The 5,716-nt window shown below is 51.7% G+C and overlaps 1 long non-coding RNA gene across 1 annotated transcript; it reads left to right on the plus strand.

Annotated features, from left to right (window-relative positions):
- The first annotated feature begins 1,043 nt into the window (after window positions 1–1,043).
- LOC123637949 lies at window positions 1,044–5,485 on the plus strand. The gene is made up of 3 exons (XR_006735121.1): window positions 1,044–2,128; window positions 2,904–3,021; window positions 4,361–5,485. It is a non-coding gene; the product is annotated as an uncharacterized LOC123637949 (long non-coding RNA).
- Window positions 5,486–5,716: the final 231 nt, after the last annotated feature.

Consider the following 5,716-nt stretch of genomic DNA (forward strand, 5'->3'; position numbering starts at 1 on the left):
TGTTGTTATTATTAACCTACTTATTTTAGCACCACAGTGCTGTTAGATAGTCCATGAACTTGCCCCCCAGCCTTTAGCAGAAATTCCTAAGCCTTCCAGGCAGAGGGCAGGCTCAGGGTCCCAGGGAGGAGAGAAATGAGCTTCAAAAAAAGAGAGGCTGTGGTATGGGGCAGGCCAGGGCTCATTTCCTGCTTCGTGGGGGCCTGGGCAATGTCCCTCCTCCCTGGGGCTGCACGTTCTGTTCCCTTCCCCAAACAGAACTTTAAGGTCTGGCTGGCCTGCCGTCCAGCGCTCAGCTAACGGGAACGTGGGCTGCTCTGGGCCCCGAGTCGTCGGGTCACCCTGATGAGCCGGGGCCCGGGGATTCCGCCGGCCCTGGGTAACAAGTGTTTAGAGAAGTACCGGTGGAGTCATCGGCTGAGTGTGGTCACTGCCTGTCAGGAGCACGCAGGGCGAGTGGGGAAATGGGCAGATTGCGGCACAGAGCGGTGGGAACGGGCGCTGGAGCTGCCTCCCTGGTTCTGTTACCAGAAGACGGTTATGTAATCGGTTCGCTCATGCCGTGACAAATGCGTCCTGTACGCAGCGACAGATGCAGAGCCCCTGCTGCCTCAGGGAGTTGATGTTCGGGTGAATAAATACACACAATGTTCTCCTGCATTCATTGAGTGCTTACTGTATGCCAAGTTCCAGGCACTGGGCCAGCATTATCTCATTTAATCCTCTCACTGTGAGACAAATCTTGTCATCCCATTTTACAGATCACACTGTCCTGCTTTCCGAGCTGCAGCCGGAGCCCCTTCCCCAGATCTTCCCAGGAGTCTTCCCATCCTTCAGGTCAAATTGCCTCTCAAAAGCCAGAGACTTGAGGTGGGGCACAAATGGTGACACCCAGGCCTGCTCACAGTGCTCAGTGACCTCACAGGTCCGGAATGAGGGGCCTGGCATCTTCTGATAACAGTCAGCCCCTCCCGCCCAGACACTCTCCTGCTCGCACTCAAGAGCTTTCAAACGCTGTCAGAGGCTGTAATAATGACCTTTCCCAACATTCCTTAATCACCATTACTCTGGACTCAGGCATTTAATTGCTCATCTCTTTCTCCATTCTTTCATGAATAGAGAATTTCACTCTTTCAGGGAAGAGCCGCCTTTGGCCAAACTGTGCTAAAGGTGAGTCCTCCCCTCCCCCCAGTAACTGGCCTCTCCGTTCACTCACTCACTCAGGTGAGCCCTGCCGGCTACTTGGGTGAGGGGCCCCCAGGGGCAGAGGAAGAAGCAGCCACCTGTGGTGGGGGCCAGAGAGGGGGGCACAGCGGCTAGGGGAGCCCCAGATGTCACGTCACCCCACAGGGCTGAGAAGAACATTGCCTGCAATTGGCCGAGTCTGGAAGGCCAGTAGAGGTCATCTACATTTAGGGCTGTCTGGACAGAGATGAATGAGAGGACATTGTGAGCTTTGGGGGACCTGGACACAACCAAGGGAGGGTGCACGGGGTCTGGGGGTTAGGGGGGACCAGGTAGCAAAAGGGCCAGCAGGGAGATGAGGGTGGCCAAAAGGACAAACTCACGGAAGGTCTTCAGAGCTGGATGAAGGAACTCGATTCATTCAACAAATCATTGCTGAGCGGAACTTTTGTCCTGGTGACTGTTCTAGACTTGGAGACCTTACTATGAAGAAGGAAGACAAAGCCCCCGCCCGCGGTGGAGTCTGCACTCGGACAGGGGAGCTGGGGCTGGGCCGCACCTGCTCACAAGAACAGGCTGCTGGAGTTTCTGGAATTTGGAGAGCCGACTGACACTACGCTGGCAGCTTGAAATCGGCCATGCCGGACACGTTTCCACCGCAGAAATTGGAGACACTGTAGAGCAGCCTCTCACCCACCCACGACCATCCTGCACCCCGAAGCTGTTAAACACTTAGTAACAAGCAGGCAGGGAAGTCAGCACCCCCACATACGAAGGACGAAACCAGCAGGGCGTTATGTTCGAGCAGGACCGATGGGGAGGGAACGAGGGAAGTCTTCTGGGAAGTGAAGTCCCCTGAGCTGATATCTAACCCGGGCTTTTGAAGATTTGGTGATAGCCCCTCACCCAAGTACCTGGCACGCGGCAGGCCTCACCTGAGTGGGTGAGTGAACGGAGAAGGCCAGTTCCTGGGGGAGTGGGGGGGGGAGCGGTGCTAGAGGGAGGAGAGAAGGAAGAACCTTATAGCACAATTTGGCCAAAGGTGGCTCTTGCCTTGAAACAATGAAATTGTCTATTTGTGAAAGAATGGAGAGAGAGATGAGCAATTAAATGCCTGAGTCCAGAGTAATGGCTGAACTGTGACCCATACTTCCCCCCCCACCCCCCGCCCCACCTGCCAAATTCCTACATGGAAGCCCCAACTCCCAGCACTGCAGAATGTGACTATTTGGAGACAGGGCCTTTATAGGGGTAATTAAGTTAGAACAGGTCATCACAGTGGGCCCCCATCCAGTATGACTGGTGTCCTCATGAAAAGAGGAGATTAGGACACACAGAGAGACCCCAGGGATGCCTGAGCACGGAGAAAGGGCCACGTGAGGACATAGTGAGAAGACAGCCATCTGCAAGCCGAGGGGACACCAAACCTCCTAGCACCTTGATCTTGGACTCCACTTCCAGCCTCCAGAACTGTGAGAAGTAAATGTTTGTTGTTTTAGCAATCCAGCGTGTGGGATTTTGCTATGGTAGCCCTAGCAAACTAATATAGACAGTATCCCAGGTAGAAGGTAAAGCATCAGAGCTCCGAGGATGTGGAAGGAGGCCAGCATGGCTAGAGCACTGTTGGGGACGAGGGTGTTGTCCATGAGTGGGTGGAAGGTAGATCACACCAGACGTGGCTGGGCCTTGATGAGGTACCTGGTTTGTTCTCTTTTTAGAGTCAATGTCTCCCTGTGTGACCCAGTCTGGACTCAAACTCCGGGGCTCCAGCGATCCTCCTGCCTCAGCCTCCTACATAGCTGGGCCTACAGGTGCATGCCACCACAGCTGGCTAAGGTACCTAGTTTTTATTTAAGTAAGCTGGTGACCCATCTGGAAAGAGGTTTTTTTTTAAAAAAAAATTATTGATGATTTTATTAATATGATTTTTGGGTGATCTTTCCAATATTTTAAAAATATTTTTGAAACATAATTGTGCATATTTATGAGGTACATGTGATATTTAGATACATATATACAGTGTGTGATGATTAAATCAGGGTAATTGGCATTACCCATCACCCCAAAGTTCTTTGTGTTGGGAACATTTAAAATCCTCTCTTCTAGCTACTTCAAAATATAAAATAAATTATTGTTAACTACAGTCACCCAGCTGTGCTACAGAATACTAAAACTTACTCCTTCTACCTAACTGGATGTTTGTACCCATTAGCCAACCTCTTCCCTAGTCTCCCTCCCTGCCTTCCCAGCTTCTGGTAACTTCTGTTCTCTCTCTATTTGTTAGCTCCCACGTGTGAGTGAGAACATACGGTATTTGTCCTTTTGTGGCTGGCTTATTCACTTAACATAACGTGCTCCATTTGGAGAGTTCCAAGCAGAGAGTAAGAACATAGAGCCCAGCAATAACAATGTCTTCGTTTACCATGTTATGTGGGGGAGCTAACAAGATGGTGCACATTCCGACTGTAAACCACCCTAAATTTTATAACATGTAAGAGAAGCTTGGAAGAATGGTAATAAGAGAGAGTAATTCAATTTAGAACAAGAAAAGTCAAAGTCAAAGGGAGATGGTGTCATGGTTCGAAGTTCTTCTCCCTCTGTGACGAGCATAGATGAAACACACCCACAGAAATCAACTTCCATATTCAATTCACTTCTAAAATACCCAGGGAGCCACCGATTTGTCAGGCTTTGTTCTGGGTTCTGGAAGATAACAGAGATCTAAAAGCAGCAGACAAAAGTCCGTGCCCCATGGAGCTGGCATTCTGGCTTGGGGTGGGGCTGGGGGACTGGAGAGACAGTCGACAGATAAATAAGTAAAATGCGGGTTATGTCAGCGGGTGATCGTGTGGTGGGGAGACACAGCAGGGGAGGGGGACGAAGGGTGCTTGGATGGAGAGGGGTTGCCATTCAATAGCACAGCCGGGGACGATCTCCATGAGAACGCAACACTGGCATGAAGACCCCAGGAAGATGAGGGGCACTGTGGGGCTTTTGCCTGTGAACCCCAGTGAGATGGGGCCGCTGGAGGGTCGTGAGCCGGACAGAGACAAAATCACTCCGGCTGCTGTACCAAGAATAGACTCTCACGGGGAGGCCAGGTGGGAGGTTGCTGCAAGGGTCCAAGAAATGCACTTTTAAAAAGTTGAGTGGTGATGGCAGGCCCTTCCAGCAGCAGAAGCCACACGTGGACATGAGATCTCTTCAGCCTTCGAGAATACATCTCCTAACACGTGCAGCCTTTGGCAGGAATGTCCTGGATCATCACCGGCTGATGTAGCTGTCCCAGACGTAGCACTGAATTTAAAAATTAGGTTGCAGAAGAGCATAATCCATTTTGTGCATGAAAAGTGAGTAGATGATAGATAGATGGAGGAGAGAAGGACGGGAGGAAGGGGGGAAGGGAGGAAGGAAGGAGGGGAACCCAGTTGGAACTGGCTCCTTCAGCTGCTGTCCTCGTGAGCTGAGGTCAATTTCAGCACAGCCTATCTCCCCAAACCGCAAATCCAATCCTAAAGATTGCCAAACGTGTGGAATTTTACATTTTTCTTTATTATGAAATGTACATGTGGAGACTATACGCGATCTGGTCTGCCGTATTGCCAGAAACGAAGTCTCAGTCACGGAGATTTTACTGCCAGTTTCCTACGGAGATGCAGGAGGGCGTCACATTGCCCAGGGCTCACCCAGGCCTGTGAAAACTCCACTCAGTCGCCCCTGCTCTTTTCCCAAAGTTCCTCTCCCCACGGCTCCCTGGCCCCTGCCCTCGGCTCTGTCAGATTCGCCAGAGCTCCGTCTTCCTGCTTGTCCTGGCAGTCCCCTCTTGAGGAGACCAAAGCTAAGGGACTGAGCATTTGGCTAAACAAACGGTGAGCTGCGGTCAAGTTGGGATACTGCTGTGCCCTGGGGGCTTGCCCACACTCCCAAGGGTCCCTTTAAGGGGTTACTTGTAAAACAGGAAAAAGAGCAGGAGTGACTCCATGACAGGCTGGACCTCCTGGAATAGGCCTAAGTTCTGTTTCCTCGAGGCGGGTCCTCCCCTTCCCCAAATGATGCTGATAACAACTAAAAGGTCCCGGGACTTAGAACCAACCAATCAGAAGCCAATACAACCTTGGACCCAACCAATCAGGAGCCAACACGATCAGCCACTCTTGAAGGAGCAAATGAACTAAGGGAGGGAGGGGGATGGTGTGCCCAGCGTTTGTAACCTACTGAAAGGTAGAAAAGCTTAATTTTTACCCCAGGGCGGGCTCCTTGTTCGTGGAGAGGCCACTGCGTTGGTGCTCTGGGACTTGGACCCTAGCTCGAGCTAGCCAGTAAACTCCTTTGCCTTTTGCAGCCTCGGTGACTCTGCCTCTCTGTTTCTGGGGCCGGGGAAAACCGGTTCTAACATTTTGGGGGCTCGTCCAGGATCCCGAAACCCCTGGAACGGAATCCAGACCAGAGGAGGAGTTGGAACTCTGAAAATCGGAGCGGTGCAGGTAACTAGGCCCTGGGAGGTGACCGGCAGAAGGCCTAGGCGGATGCG

This window comes from Lemur catta, chromosome 5, assembly GCF_020740605.2.
Source record: "Lemur catta isolate mLemCat1 chromosome 5, mLemCat1.pri, whole genome shotgun sequence".
In the NCBI taxonomy this organism is placed as follows: domain Eukaryota; kingdom Metazoa; phylum Chordata; class Mammalia; order Primates; family Lemuridae; genus Lemur; species Lemur catta.